This window comes from Bombina bombina, chromosome 3 (genome assembly GCF_027579735.1).
Source record: "Bombina bombina isolate aBomBom1 chromosome 3, aBomBom1.pri, whole genome shotgun sequence".
In the NCBI taxonomy this organism is placed as follows: Eukaryota; Metazoa; Chordata; class Amphibia; order Anura; family Bombinatoridae; genus Bombina; species Bombina bombina.
Window position 1 is genome coordinate 344,356,765 of NC_069501.1, and position 17,890 is coordinate 344,374,654.

The following is a 17,890-nucleotide window of genomic DNA, read 5'->3' on the forward strand; positions in this document are numbered from 1 at the left end:
CAGTTCTTTAGCTGGTGTGAGTTAGAACCACAGTAGAAACACAGTCTCAATCTCCTTCTTCTCTGTCTTACAGATTCTGTGGGTTTGAGGGAGGAGAGATCCATGGGTTCCTCTTCTGAGGTAACTGGAGGTGCTGAAGGGGTAGAGGATGGTCTAGAGACTGGACGAGTAGGAGGACAGGAAGAAGGATTCTACAAGTTCTGTCTCTCTCAGCTTGTCTTTCCTGAAAGCGAGAGTCCAGAGTAATACAAAGTTCTATGAAATTCATCAAGGGAAGTAGGGACATAACGATAGGTAAGCTCATCCTTAAAGCATTCATGCAAACATCTCTTAAAGGCTGCCTTGAGAGCACTGCCATCCCAATTGGCCTCGAGTGCCAAAGTGTGAAACTCGATGGCGTATTGTGCCACAGTTCTATTACTCTGGCGGAGGTCCAAGAGTGAGTACTTTGCAGCAGCAGTGCAGCCGGAGGTCCCGAATACAGAAGATAATGCAGAAGTGAAGGCATCAGCATTGTTCAGGAGTTGAGCGCTCTGTTCCGGAAGAGGAGAGACCCAGGCAAGGGCCTTGTCTTTCAGTAAGGAAATAATAAAAGTGACCTTTGACTGATGAGACTGGAAGGTGTGGGGGTCATTGTGAAAGTGCAGCCTGCACTGGTTCTGGAAAACCCTACAGTCGGTAGTACCATTATACTTGTCAGGCAATAGTATCCAGGTATACTTCCAGAAGCAGGGGAAGGAGCTGTGGCACTAGCAGCAGGTACAGGCTGTGTAACAGCAGGAGCAGCGTTCTTTTCAGCAACCAGTGATGAAAGCAAAGTGGTTATAGCCTGTAGTTTTGAATCCACACTCTGCAATTGTGCGGTATGTGATCCCAGTGTCAGACCCTGACGAGTAACTGCATTTGCTACCTCATTTGGGTCCATGGCCCAAGTATAATGTAATGCTCGTGGGATATTCCACTATCAGACCAAACTTGGCCAGTAGTCTTCTTATCCCGGCGTCAAGCTGGAATGATAGGGAATATCCGAGAGCGGAGAAAGTTTGCAAAATGAGGTAAGCAGTACTCACACTATGCAGGGTAGTCTTTGGCGGCAGCAGGTAGGAATCAGCGGTTAGGCAGTTAAAGGGTAAACCACTTGAATGGCTGGGGACAGACAGGATAGTCTTCAACGGCAACATGCAGGGAATCAGCGGTTAGGCAGTTCAAGGGTAAACCACTTGAAGGACTGGAAACAGACAGGATAGTCTCTGACGGCAATAGGTAGGGAATCCAGCTGTAAAGCAGTTCAAGGGTAAATCAATAGAATGGTCAGCCAGGCAGAGTTTGGCAACAGAATGGAAATCCAATATTTTAGGGTTAAGGCAAGCAGAGTAGTGAAACAGGCAGAGTTCATCAATGTTAAAGCAATCCAGCAATGCAGAGTTTAAGGCAAGCAGCGTAGTCAAACAGACAGAGTTCATCAACAGTTAAGCAGTCCAGCAATTCAGGGGTTAATGGAAGCAGCGTAGTCAAACAGGCAGAGTTCATCAACAGTTTAGCAATCCAGCAATGCAGAGTTTAATGCAAGCAGCGTAGTCAGACAGAGTTCATCAACAGTGCAAGTAGTGATGGGTGTGGGGAGCGCTCTAAAAGAGCTGTGAGTATAAACTATGATTTGAAGTGTGTATACACTGTGATAGAATGTGTATGGATTTACCAAATATAATTTCTTTAAATAAATATAATTACTTTGAATCATAAATATTGTGTGGTTCTGGTGTTATGTAGTGTCTCTCCAAAAAATGTGAACAAATAAACAAACAAAAACAAAACGTTGATTCTTAAAATTCTTCAAGGACAATTTTATAAAATCCTTCTATTTATCCAAAAAGTGTATGCTCGGTGTATTATCACTGTACCTTTAAATAAATTGATGTGCCTCTAAATAAAATTGATACACAAATTGTGCTTCAAAATGGATAGACAAACAAATCGTTATGAATTTGAAACGTGATGAATTTAAAACGTGATGAATTTAAAACGTGATGAATTTAAATGAATAAACAAACAAATAAATGACTTAACTTCTAGGTGAATAAACAAACAAATCGTGATAAATTCAAAAACTTTACTAAGATAAAAAGCAGTATAAGATCGTTTCAATCGTATTTTATGGTTATACCATACATTGAATCTGTTTAGAGCATGTGGGGGTACATCTTTATCGTAAAACAATGCTAAAAGTTCGGATTTTTAATCCTTATGATGGAAGTTCGGATTTGTAATCCTTATGGTTTTCTTAAGTTGTGGCCACAACCAATTTTAAAACAGTTAAAATCCAAATGTAGTACTGTGCTGTTGTTAATTTTGCAGTTTATTCTCCCCCTAACCGGACCTCTGATATTCCTTACCTCCGTGTTTTCTTTGTATTACCTTGGGTTCTGGGAAGAGTGCTTTTTGTAAGTAGGTCGAGTTCTCCAAGCGGCTTTGCCGCTGTTTGAATTTCCTCCGCAACTACTTCCTACCCTGATGTGCGTGTGACGTTGACGTTGTACACGGAGGACCAATCAGGCAACCGGATCGTGGGGGGAGTGTTTCTTGTACTGGAGCCAATCTTTCCACACTCGATGTCAGGTTTTCTACGCGTTTCAGCGCCGTAACTTGCGCCTTTATCAAGACTGTATAATCTGGTGTGTCTTTTAGGCTCCTATATAGTCCTGTTGAGGTTAGGATACTCCCCCTAATTAATGCTCTAATATGTTCCGGTTTATAAATTCTCATTTCTTAGCCTTATTCATTTTCTTTCAATGACAGATTCTTTGTATACAACTAATGTTGTTAACACATTTATACTGAATTATATTTATTGAAAATAAAATAAATAAATAAATGAAATAAATAAAACATGTGAGTGAAAAGTGATGTTTAGTGAAAATGTGAAGGGAGACTGTGGTGTGTTAATTCAATTGTTGTCATATTCAAATAAGTATGAGGATATGTGCCATCAAATAATGGTTATTTTCTATCGGGTTATCAGTACACTATTGTACTTTTGTTCACTGTTTTCGCTGCACTCACAAGAAAGGATTCAAGTTAAGCTCTGCATTGAGGCCATATGGTGTGAGAGTATTGAATTTGAATATGAGTTCAGCTTCCTTTAATAGTAACATATTTTCCATATTACCTCCTCTGTTATTATGTATCTTTTTTATACCCCAGTATGTGAATCCTATTGGTTTTTTTTGATGTTTTTCTGTGAAATGTTTAGATAATAGATGTTTGCAATTACCTCTTTTTATGTTGGATAGATGTTCTCTTATTCTATCATGTAACGGTCTACTCGTTTGCCCTAAGTATTGTAATTTGCATTTGCATTGGATTAAATAAATTACATTTGTATCTGAACACCTAATGGTGTCTCTTATGGGGTATTTATAGTTGTTATTGGAGGATATTACTACTTTACTTTTTTTACCATATTTGCACGCTTTACAGCTTGTGCAAGGAAAAAAACCTTGCAGAGCATTTCCGTATAGGTCTTGGTCTCTTGGTTTAGATGATTTGTTAAATTGACTGGGTGCCAGTATACTTCCCAGATTATTTGTCTTCCTGAATATTAGTGTAGGTCGTGATTTTACAATGTCAGTTAGTAGTGGATCTTTTCTAATTATGTGCCAGTGTTTATCTAGAATCTTTTTTATATTAGTAAAGTTTTTGAATTTATCACGATTTGTTTGTTTATTCACCTAGAAGTTAAGTCATTTATTTGTTTGTTTATTCATTTAAATTCATCACGTTTTAAATTCATCACGTTTTAAATTCATCACGTTTCAAATTCATAACGATTTGTTTGTCTATCCATTTTGAAGCACAATTTGTGTATCAATTTTATTTAGAGGCACATCAATTTATTTAAAGGTACAGTGATAATACACCGAGCATACACTTTTTGGATAAATAGAAGGATTTTATAAAATTGTCCTTGAAGAATTTTAAGAATCAACGTTTTGTTTTTGTTTGTTTATTTGTTCACATTTTTTGGAGAGACACTACATAACACCAGAACCACACAATATTTATGATTCAAAGTAATTATATTTATTTAAAGAAATTATATTTGGTAAATCCATACACATTCTATCACAGTGTATACACACTTCAAATCATAGTTTATACTCACAGCTCTTTTAGAGCGCTCCCCACACCCATCACTACTTGCACATTTCTATACATCTGATATTGGGAGCATATCAGATTTGGGGAAGCTAGTTGAGTCCCATCTACGTATCACTCCACACTTTCCTTTTCTTGCATTCTTCTTTTCTCCCGTAGAGTGAACAGTAGATAAAACCATGGACATGTTTAATCTAAGAGATAATATATTATCTGATATATCGAATAATTCTAATGACACACTAATACATAAAACTAATATAGACATACATGAAGAAATGTCTGAATTAGAAAATATAATGATGAGAGAAATAAAACAAAAAATTGAAATAATATTTATGGAAAAATACACCAGTTCTAATATGGTCCCAAGAGGACTTAGACTGAAGAAAAATTGCACTTTCGAATTAGAAGAAGATCACGAAAATGAATGGTGCAATGTACTAGAAAAAGCATCATTAGATCTGATGCAAGTAATTATAAAATCTCGCACTAGAACATTAGAAAATCTTTCCATAAAAATTAATCAATTTAAAGAAACACTCAAACCATATATAGAAGATAGCAAATTTAAAGAAAAACAACAAAGCATCATTAAAAATATGAAAGATCTTAACACAAGTATATATAATAGTAAAAGAAAAAAATTAGAGAGAGATGAAACTGACTATAATCATAACCAAAATAAAAATAAAAGAATTTCACCAAAAAACTACTGTGAAAATAATGACACAGATATAGAAGAAACAGAAATGGAAACAATTGATACAGATAAGAACAACACAAATAAAAAAGGAAATAATGAACTTTTTAAAAAAACGAATAAAAACAATCAACAATATTCAAATAAAAAAAGTGATCATACAAATAGAGAACAATGGACTAAAAATGTAAAAAAAGAATATAGAGATAATTATGAACAACACACAGGGGCATATCCAGATAGACACAGAGAAGAATATAATTCTAGACATCATTCTAATAGATATTTTAGAACCCATAGAAATGATTATGGGCAAAATTATAGAGATACAGATAATTATCACAGAAGTAGAACCAATAACTATGGAGGTGGATTCTACAATTACAACCATAACCCAACACAAAATCGGGAATACAGATATTCAAATAGAGACTATAGAAATAATTACACACAAAATTGGAAGAATAGAGATCACTACACAAATGATTGGAGCAGCAGACAAAATTGGAGAAGAAACACACACAATCCAAATATGAATTATCATGAAAGAGAAGAGTACAGATATCACAATCAGGAAGAACTTAATTCCAATCATGATAGACGAAGACACAACTCATATAATGACCACCCAAGACAACAACAATATTATAGGGAATATGAACCAAATTATAATAGATATCACAATAATAATAAAGAAACCAGAGACTCACAAAGAAAGATAGAACTTGATAATAGATATGATGTATTGGAAACCATAGATGATGACAATCAACATTTTTTAGGGATAAGACAAGAACACCCATCCACATCCAACACTATACAACAAGAAAACAGAGAGAGATTAAAAAATCAAAAGAAAAGAAGATTAGAGGAAGTAGAGGAAGAAGAGGCAGAGAGCCCAGGAAAGCACAAAAAAACGAGATAAACACAACAGAAAGCAATAACATTAATAAGGGCATTTTTAATTTAAGTGATAAACCCCTAAATAGAGAACAGGAAAATGTCCTAGCTAAAGGATTATCATTTGCCCCAACTACTAGGTTAAACAAATTCAACACCCTAATAAATGCAAACCAATTTATACGCAAACTCACCTTAAAAAGACATTTTTTGAAAAATCCCCAAGAGAATCAAATACAAACTAAAAAATCAGAATACATTCACACATCACTTAAACCTAAATCATCATACTATCCGACACAAGACAAAGGAGCACATATTGAAATGTTTGAAAAACTAATAAAAGAAGAAATAGAGAACTGTGAAATCAATAAAAGAAAACCATCTAATCTAACTAAAAAAGAGAGAACTATCTTAAAAGAACTTAAAGAAGACCCAACCATCACAATAAAAAAAGCAGACAAAGGCGGAGGGTTAGTTGTATTAAATACTAAAGATTACATTATGGAAGCCAATAGAATACTGGGAGACACAGAAACCTACAGAAAATTATCATTTAACCCTATTCAAAAACAGACAAAAAATTTCGAAACAATTTTAAATATTGCCAAAACAGCAGGAATAATAAATAATCAAGAGTATCAATTCATAAATATACAATATCCAAAAACTCCAATATTCTATTACCTCCCTAAAATACATAAAACATTAGACCACCCACCAGGACGTCCAATAATCTCAGGAATTGATGCTCTTACTTCTAATATGTCACAATATGTGGATTCATTCCTACAAAAATACGTACAAAACTTACCTTCTCATTTAAAAGACACCACAGATTTTTTAAATACATTAACAACAATAAAATGGCAAGAGGACTACACATTAGTCACATGCGACGTCAATTCATTATACACCAACATACAACACAAATTAGGAATAGAAGCCGCAGAATACTACTTGAACACAGATTATGAAATGAAAAATCCACAGATTAAATTTATTTTAAACTGTATGCAATTCATATTAGAAAATAATTATTTCAACTTCAATCAAACATTTTATTTACAATTAAAAGGAACAGCTATGGGCACAAGGTTTGCACCCAGTTACGCTAACTTATTCATGGGGAGGTTTGAGGATAAATATATCCTACACTCCCCATGGGGTGCAAACCTTGTGCTCTATAGGAGATTCATAGACGATATGTTTCTGATCTGGAAAGGGGACCAAGAACTCCTCAATTTATTTCTAGAAGACATAAATTATAACACCTGGGGTTTAAGTTTTACCCATGAATATAGTAAAACAAATATACATTTTTTAGATGTTCAAATAAATATTATAAATAATACCATCACAACAGAAACATATTTCAAACCTACAGATACAAATAGTTACATACATCCGGATAGCTGTCATCTGGAAAGATGGATCAACAATACACCTAAAGGCCAGTTCTATAGGATAAGAAAAAACTGTACAGATGAAAATACATTTCAGAAACAAGCGAACACTTTGGAAAGGAAATTTAAAGAGAAGGGATATAAAGATAAAATAATACAAGAAGCCAAAAATCAAGCAATAAATAAAGATAGAACAGAATTATTAAAATATACAAATAAGAACAAAAACGTATCACATAACCAAATATCATTCATTACAGAATACAGTGAAGATCATAAGATTATAAAAAAGAAAAAAAAAAGATTCTAGATAAACACTGGCACATAATTAGAAAAGATCCACTACTAACTGACATTGTAAAATCACGACCTACACTAATATTCAGGAAGACAAATAATCTGGGAAGTATACTGGCACCCAGTCAATTTAACAAATCATCTAAACCAAGAGACCAAGACCTATACGGAAATGCTCTGCAAGGTTTTTTTCCTTGCACAAGCTGTAAAGCGTGCAAATATGGTAAAAAAAGTAAAGTAGTAATATCCTCCAATAACAACTATAAATACCCCATAAGAGACACCATTAGGTGTTCAGATACAAATGTAATTTATTTAATCCAATGCAAATGCAAATTACAATACTTAGGGCAAACGAGTAGACCGTTACATGATAGAATAAGAGAACATCTATCCAACATAAAAAGAGGTAATTGCAAACATCTATTATCTAAACATTTCACAGAAAAACATCAAAAAAAACCAATAGGATTCACATACTGGGGTATAAAAAAGATACATAATAACAGAGGAGGTAATATGGAAAATATGTTACTATTAAAGGAAGCTGAACTCATATTCAAATTCAATACTCTCACACCATATGGCCTCAATGCAGAGCTTAACTTGAATCCTTTCTTGTGAGTGCAGCGAAAACAGTGAACAAAAGTACAATAGTGTACTGATAACCCGATAGAAAATAACCATTATTTGATGGCACATATCCTCATACTTATTTGAATATGACAACAATTGAATTAACACACCACAGTCTCCCTTCACATTTTCACTAAACATCACTTTTCACTCACATGTTTTATTTATTTCATTTATTTATTTATTTTATTTTCAATAAATATAATTCAGTATAAATGTGTTAACAACATTAGTTGTATACAAAGAATCTGTCATTGAAAGAAAATGAATAAGGCTAAGAAATGAGAATTTATAAACCGGAACATATTAGAGCATTAATTAGGGGGAGTATCCTAACCTCAACAGGACTATATAGGAGCCTAAAAGACACACCAGATTATACAGTCTTGATAAAGGCGCAAGTTACGGCGCTGAAACGCGTAGAAAACCTGACATCGAGTGTGGAAAGATTGGCTCCAGTACAAGAAACACTCCCCCCACGATCCGGTTGCCTGATTGGTCCTCCGTGTACAACGTCAACGTCACACGCACATCAGGGTAGGAAGTAGTTGCGGAGGAAATTCAAACAGCGGCAAAGCCGCTTGGAGAACTCGACCTACTTACAAAAAGCACTCTTCCCAGAACCCAAGGTAATACAAAGAAAACACGGAGGTAAGGAATATCAGAGGTCCGGTTAGGGGGAGAATAAACTGCAAAATTAACAACAGCACAGTACTACATTTGGATTTTAACTGTTTTAAAATTGGTTGTGGCCACAACTTAAGAAAACCATAAGGATTACAAATCCGAACTTCCATCATAAGGATTAAAAATCCGAACTTTTAGCATTGTTTTACGATAAAGATGTACCCCCACATGCTCTAAACAGATTCAATGTATGGTATAACCATAAAATACGATTGAAACGATCTTATACTGCTTTTTATCTTAGTAAAGTTTTTGAATTTATCACGATTTGTTTGTTTATTCACCTAGAAGTTAAGTCATTTATTTGTTTGTTTATTCATTTAAATTCATCACGTTTTAAATTCATCACGTTTTAAATTCATCACGTTTCAAATTCATAACGATTTGTTTGTCTATCCATTTTGAAGCACAATTTGTGTATCAATTTTATTTAGAGGCACATCAATTTATTTAAAGGTACAGTGATAATACACCGAGCATACACTTTTTGGATAAATAGAAGGATTTTATAAAATTGTCCTTGAAGAATTTTAAGAATCAACGTTTTGTTTTTGTTTGTTTATTTGTTCACATTTTTTGGAGAGACACTACATAACACCAGAACCACACAATATTTATGATTCAAAGTAATTATATTTATTTAAAGAAATTATATTTGGTAAATCCATACACATTCTATCACAGTGTATACACACTTCAAATCATAGTTTATACTCACAGCTCTTTTAGAGCGCTCCCCACACCCATCACTACTTGCACATTTCTATACATCTGATATTGGGAGCATATCAGATTTGGGGAAGCTAGTTGAGTCCCATCTACGTATCACTCCACACTTTCCTTTTCTAGAGTTCATCAACAGTTAAGCAGTCCAGCAATGCAGGGGTTAAGGCAAGCAGCATAGTCAAACAGGCAGAGTTAATCAACAGTTAAGCAATCCAGCAATGCAGAGTTTAGGGCAAGCTGCGTAGTCAAACAGGCAGAGTTCATCAACAGTTAAGCAGTCCAGCAATTCAGAGGTTAAGGCAAGCAGAGTTTTCAAACAGGCAGAGTTCAGCAACAGTGAATCAATACAGCAATTCAGCATACAGACATACAGCACCCAGGAGCACAAGAAGTAACAGCTATACTTGGGCACAGGTGAGAGAGACTGAGGCCTTTACATAGGGAAGACAGGGTGGGCGGTGATGATGCCGTATCCCTAGCAACAGGAGGAGTGTCTTTTCCTGATAAATGGCCCAAGCTGCAAATTAATTTTCAATTGAAAACCTCACAAACATGTCTTTTCATAAGTTTAGTTTTTGGGATAGATTTTTGCCATCCAAACTAAAATGTCAAATACAAAGGCTTTTTTGCAGCTCAAGATATTACATTAGAATAGTTTGGATTCATATTTTTGCACAGTGTATCATGTTAAGAATAATTATTAACATGTGTTCTAAAACCATTGCAATGTTTGTTAAACAATATTAATGTCATTTGAATAAGGGTATGATGATATACTCTGCAATTTTTCTCAATTATTTTTTATTCTTATTATTGTAAAAGTAATTTTTTTTTTAATTTTTTTTTACAATCATTAATTTAGAAAAGTATTACTTGATTCTGTGGGTTTTTCATCTTCAATCAAGAATAGGTATTTAGAAAATTCATTATTAGGATATTGGTTTGTAAAAGTGCAGCATACAAACATCTAGATTTGGACAGATCTAATATAATCTGGCACAGAAAATAACCAAATGCGGCTACCCACGGCTATATTTGGAATTTGTTTCACAAATAATACATTTTGCACATATCTAATCAAGAAGAACAGTGCAGGAAATTATTTTCTTATAAATGAAAGTGGCCACAATTTATATAATCTTCAAGATTTATAATAGTTCACACTTTGTTCAAGACTAATCCTAGGTGAACCCAGGAGCATGCGCAACATTTTAAGGGGCTGTTCACAATCTTTAAGAAAAGATTATCAAATTATTAATCTACACAAATTCCCATAGATTGTAATGATGATTTTATTTTGTAGAAAGTAATTAAGATAAGTTTTTAAGTTTTTCTAAACAAACAACCTCTAAATCTTTAACCTGTGGCTATAATATTATTGATTGTACGATTTTTCTGAGGTTAAATAAGGATCTGTTGCTGGCAAACAATTGCCTAGATTTAGAGTTTTGTCGGTAAAGCCGTGTGGTGCTAACAAGCCTTTTTTTTTCCAGCACACCCTTAAGACAACTCTGGTATTACGAGTTTGTCTGAATGACTGCGTTAGCCTCCGAAAAGTGAGCGCTGAGCATAATTTAGCTCTAATTCAACCCTCAATACCAGCGTTGCTTACGGTAGTGGTAAGCTGGAAAAACGTGCTCGTGCACGATATCCCCATAGGAAACAATGGGGCTGAACTGGCTGAAAAAAAAACTAACACCTGGAAAAAAGCAGCGTTCAGCTCCTAACGCAGCCCCATTGTTTCCTATGGGGAAACACTCTCTAAGTCTACACCTAACACCCTGAACCCGGAGTCTAAACACCCCTAACCTTACACTTATTAAACCCTAATCTGCCGCCCCCACTATCGCTGACCCCTGCATTATATTATTAACCCCTAATCTGCCGCTCCGGACACCGCCACCACCTACATTATCCCTATGAACCCATAGGGGCCTAGTTATCAAGCCGTCAACCTCAAATACGCTGGAATTCCGCAGCGTATTTGTGGCGTGGCTGATTCGCCTTAGTTATCAAAGGCTCGAGACCGGCAAAAGTAGAATTTTGTGACGTAAACTTCGATCCGCCGGACTCAGTCCGACACAGATCGATTCTTACGTCACTCCAGATGTTCCGCACACAAGTGCGGCACAATCTCACTACTTTTGCTAGTTATCAAAAAACTTGCAGGTACGCTCGGCACTTTTACGGCCCAGCGTACCTGGTTTTCAAAGCGCCAGCCTGGAGGCGGCGGATCCCATAGGAATCAATGGGAGTCTGACCATAGCGAAAGTACAAGTTCGCTGCTGACAGACATCCCATTGATTCCTATGGGAGATGTCTACACCTAACACCCTAACATGTACCCCGAGTCTAAACACCGCTAATCTGACCCCCCCTACACCGCCGCAACTAAATAAAGTTATTACCCCCTAAACCGCCGCTCCCGGAGCCCACCGCAAGCTACTCTATACATATTAACCCCTAAACCGCCGCTCCCGGAGCCCACCGCAACTATAATAAATGTATTAACCCCTAAACCGCCGCTCCCTGAACCCGCCGCAACCTATATTAAATGTATTAACCCCTATCCTGCCCCCCTACAACCGTCGCCACCTATAATAAATTTATTAACCCCTAATCTGCCCCCCTACACCGTCGCCACCTATAATAAATTTATTAACCCCTATCCTGCCCCCCACTACGCCGCCGCCACTGTAATAAAATTATTAACCCCTAAACCTAAGTCTAACCCTAACGCCCCCCTAACTTAAATATTAATTAAATAAATCTAAATAAATTAACTCTTATTAACTAAATTAATCCTATTTAAAACTAAATACTTACCTTTAAAATAAACCCTAATATAGCTACAATATAAATAATAATTATATTCTAGCTATCTTAGGATTTATATTTATTTTACAGGTAACTTTGTATTTATTTTAGCTAGTTAGAATAGTTATTAAATAGTTATTAACTATTTAATAACTACCTAGCTAAAAGAAATACAAAATTACCTGTAAAATAAATCCTAACCTAAGTTACAATTAAACCTAATACTACACTATCATTAAATTAACTAAATAAACTACATACAAATAACTACAATTAAATACAATTACATAAACTAACTAAAGTACAACAAATAAAAAAAGCTAAGTTACAAAAAATAAAAAAATAAGTTACAAACATGTTAAAAATATTACAACAATTTTAAGCTACTTACACCTAATCTAAGCCCCCTAATAAAATAACAAACCCCCCCAAAATAAAAAAAATCCCTACCCTATTCTAAATTAAATAAATTTCAAAGCTCTTTTACCTTACCAGCCCTTAAAAGGGCCATTTGTGGGGGCATGCCCCAAAAAGTTCAGCTCTTTTGCCTGTAAAAGAAAAATACAACCCCCCCCCCCAACATTAAAACCCACCACCCACATACCCCTAATCTAACCCAAACCCCCCTAACAAAAACCTAACACTAATCCCCTGAAGATCATCCTACCTTGAGTCGTCTTCACTCAGCCGAGCCACCGATGGAACTGAAGAGGACATCCGGAGCGGAAGAAGTTAATCCTCCAAGCGGCGCTGAAGAAATCTTCCATCCGATGAAGTCATCATCCAGGCGGCGCTGAAGAAGTCTTCGATCCGACCGATGTCATCTTCAAAGAGGCGCTGAAGAGGTCTTCTATCCGGGCGAAGTCATCTTCCAAGCCGGGTCTTGAATCTTCCTTCCGCCGACGCGGAACCACCTTCTTCACCGACGGACTACGACGAATGACGGCTCCTTTAAGGGACGTCATCCAAGATGGCGTCCCCTCAATTCCGATTGGCTGATAGGATTCTATCAGCCAATCGGAATTAAGGTAGGAAAATCTGATTGGCTGATGGAATCAGCCAATCAGATTCAAGTTCAATCCGATTGGCTGATGGAATCAGCCAATCAGATTGAGCTTGCATTCTATTGGCTGTTCCGATCAGCCAATAGAATGCGAGCTCAATCTGATTGGCTGATTCCATCAGCCAATCGGATTGAACTTGAATCTGATTGGCTGATTCCATCAGCCAATCAGATTTTCCTACCTTAATTCCGATTGGCTGATAGAATCCTATCAGCCAATCGGAATTGAGGGGACTCCATCTTGGATGACGTCCCTTAAAGGAGCCGTCATTCGTCGTAGTCCGTCGGTGAAGAAGGTGGTTCCGCGTCGGCGGAAGGAAGATTCAAGACCCGGCTTGGAAGATGACTTCGCCCGGATAGAAGACCTCTTCAGCGCCTCTTTGAAGATGACATCGGCCGGATCAAAGACTTCTTCAGCGCCGCCTGGATGATGACTTCATCGGATGGAAGATTTCTTCAGCGCCGCTTGGAGGATTAACTTCTTCCGCTCCGGATGTCCTCTTCAGTTCCATCGGTGGCTCGGCTGAGTGAAGACGACTCAAGGTAGGATGATCTTCAGGGGATTAGTGTTAGGTTTTTGTAAGGGGGGTTTGGGTTAGATTAGGGGTATGTGGGTGGTGGGTTTTAATGTTGGGGGGGGGGTTTGTATTTTTCTTTTACAGGCAAAAGAGCTGAACTTTTTGGGGCATGCCCCCACAAATGGCCCTTTTAAGGGCTGGTAAGGTAAAAGAGCTTTGAAATTTATTTAATTTAGAATAGGGTAGGGATTTTTTTTATTTTGGGGGGGTTTGTTATTTTATTAGGGGGCTTAGATTAGGTGTAAGTAGCTTAAAATTGTTGTAATATTTTTAACATGTTTGTAACTTATTTTTTTATTTTTTGTAACTTAGCTTTTTTTATTTTTTGTACTTTAGTTAGTTTATGTAATTGTATTTAATTGTAGTTATTTGTATGTAGTTTATTTAGTTAATTTAATGATAGTGTAGTATTAGGTTTAATTGTAACTTAGGTTAGGATTTATTTCACAGGTACATTTCTCTTTATTTTAGCTAGGTAAGCTATTAAATAGTTAATAACTATTTAATAGTTATTGTACCTGGTTAAAATAAATTGAAAGTTACCTGTAAAATAAATATAAATCCTAAGATAGCTAGAATATAATTATTATTTATATTGTAGCTATATTAGGGTTTATTTTAAAGGTAAGTATTTAGTTTTAAATAGGATTCATTTAGTTAATAAGAGTTAATTTATTTAGATTTATTTAATTAATATTTAAGTTAGGGGGGCGTTAGGGTTAGACTTAGGTTTAGGGGTTAATAATTTTATTACAGTGGCGGCGGCGTAGTGGGGGGCAGGATAGGGGTTAATAAATTTATTATAGGTGGCGACGGTGTAGGGGGGGCAGATTAGGGGTTAATAAATTTATTATAGGTGGCGACGGTGTAGGGGGGGCAGGATAGGGGTTACTAGGTATACTGTAGGTGGCAGCGGTGTCCGGGAGCGGCGGTTTAGGGGTTAATACATTTATAAGACTTGCGGCGGGGTCTAGGAGCGGCGGTTTAGGGGTTAATACATTTATAAGACTTGCGGCGGGGTCTAGGAGCGGCGGTTTAGGGGTTAGTAACTTTATTTAGTTGCGGGGGGCTCCGGGGGCGCCGGTATAGGGGGTAGAACAGTGCAGTTTAGTGTGAGTGCTTAGTGACAGGCTAGCAATAAAGCTGGGAAAAAGCCGAAGGGCAGCGAGATCGGATGAGTGATAACTGTCACAGTCCGCTGCTCATCGCCCCGCGGCTTTTTGACAGCTTTATTGAATAGGCGAACGTATTCAAGGTCCGCGGCGGCGAAGGTAGGCGAGCTTAGGCGGACGTATTGGGCCGGCGAAGCCAGAAAAGTAGACGGCTTGATAACTACCCCCCATAATCTGCTGTCCCTAACATCGCCGACAACTATATTATATTTATTAACCCCTAATCTGCTGCCCCCAACGTCGCCGCCACCTACCTGCACTTATTAACCCCTAATCTGCCGACCGGACATTGCCGCCACTATAATAAATGTATTAACCCCTAAACCGCCACACTCCCGCCTCTCAAACACTATAATAAATTTTATTAACCCCTAATCTGCCCTCCCTAACATTGCCGCCACCTACCTACAATTATTAACCCCTAATCTCCTGCCCCCAACGTCGCCGCTACTATAATAAAGTTATTAACCCCTAAACCTAAGTCTAACCCTAACCCTAACACCCCCCTAAGTTAAATATAATTTAAATAAAACGAAATAAATTTACTATCATTAAATAAATTATTCCTATTTAAAACTAAATACTTACCAATAAAATAAACCCTAATATAGCTACAATATAACTACTAGTTACATTGTAGCTATTTTAGGATTTATATTTATTTTACAGGCAACTTTGTATTTATTTTAACTAGGTACAATAGCTATTAAATAGTTAATAACTATTTAATAGCTACCTAGTTAAAATAATTACAAAATTACCTGTAAAATAAATCCTAACCTAAATTACAAATACACATAACACTACACTATCATTAAACTAATTAAATAAATTACCTACAATTATCTAAACTAAAATACAATTAAATAAACTAAACTATAATACAAAAAAAACAAACACTAAATTACAGAAAATAATTTTTTTTACAAGAAGTCTAAACTAATTACACCTAATCTAAGCCCACTAATAAAATAAAAAAGCCTCCCAAAATAATAAAATGCCCTACCCGCTTTTTGCGGGGCATTGCCCCAAAGTAATCAGCTCTTTTACCTGTAAATAAAAATACAATACCCCCCCAACATTACAACCCACCACCCACATACCCCTACTCTAAAATCCACCCAAACCCCCTTAAAAAAAAAACCTAACACTAACCCCCTGAAGATCTCCCTACCTTGAGTCGTCTTCACTCAGCCGAACTGAATTCTTCATTCAAGCGGGGCAGAAAAGTTCCTCCATCCGGTTGAAGTCTTCATCCAAGCGGGGCAGAAGAGGTCTTCCATCTGATTGAAGTCTTCATCCAAGCGGAATCTTCAATCTTCATCCATCCAGAGCGGAGCGGCAGCATCCTGAAGACCTCCAACATGGAACATCCATCCTGGCCGACGACTTCCCGATGAATGACGGTTCCTTTAAATGACGTCATCCAAGATGGTGTCCCTCAAATTCCGATTGGCTGATAGGATTCTATCAGCCAATCGGAATTAAGGTAGGAAAATTCTGATTGGCTGATTCAATCAGCCAATCAGATTGAAGTTCAATCCAATTGGCTGATCCAATCAGCCAAACGAATTGACCTCACATTCTATTGGCTGATCGGAACACCATCTTGGATGACGTAATTTAAAGGAACCGTCATTCGTCGGGAAGTCGTCGGCCAGGATGGATGTTCCACATCGGAGGTCTTCAGGATGCTGCCGCTCCGCTCTGGATGGATGAAGATAGAAGATTCCGCTTGGATGAAGACTTCAATCGGATGGAAGACCTCTTCTGCCCCGCTTGGATGAAGACTTCAACCAGATGGAGGACCTCTTCTGCCCCGCTTGGATGAAGAATTCGGCTCGGTTGAGTGAAGACGACTCAAGGTAGGGAGATCTTCAAGGGGTTAATGTTAGGTTTTTTTAAGGAGGGTTTGGGCTACTATTGGGTATGGCTCCTTTAAAAGGAAGGGGCCATACCTTGAACACTTGTCCTATGATTAAGTGCCGTGTTTGGCACGAAACATGTTAGGATGTTCTGTCTGCCTAGCCTGCTTGTACCTTGTTTTTAAACTGCATTAATAAATTTTGGATTTTTATATACCAAACCGCTAGTGCAGCTGATTACCTTTTTTCAATTGCTGTTTCTGCGGCGGAACCGGCCGCATTTTCGGCTTGCACCCCCTGTGGCTCCACACCTATTGCTTTCCCCCTGTGACTTCCGGTGGCGTCTACAGCCGGCGTCGGACTGGAGCGGCAGCTTTCCATGGATGTTGTTGAGGAGTTTCTTTCTGCACAGCTCAGCCAGCTTTAACGGATATTTCCAGTAAGTGACTTACATTTTCCTCTCTGTTTTACTGCACGTCAAATAATCTGTGTCCATATTTGCAACAGAGTCATACACTTGTGATCAATAGCAGCTTTACTCATGCTGCTTCTGACAAACAACTAACAACAGCGTTTTCTAGTTGTCTTTGTTTTATCATGCATTGATCTGAATGAAAGGACTATTACCTGTGCACCTTATTTGAAGGTCTCCCGGTGCATTGTTGCAATCATTTTAATAACGGGTGGAATATTATTTAGTCACATTTTTTTGAATTCAGGGATTTACAGGTGTGCAGCCAAATATATTGTAAGGGGTATTTAGCGGTGAACCCAGGTACCAGGCTTAAGCAGAATAATAGTTTGTTTTTAAACACTCCTATGCACTATCTAAGGTGAAAATATTATACAAGTTAAAAACATGGATAAAGAGGGAGCAAGCTTGCA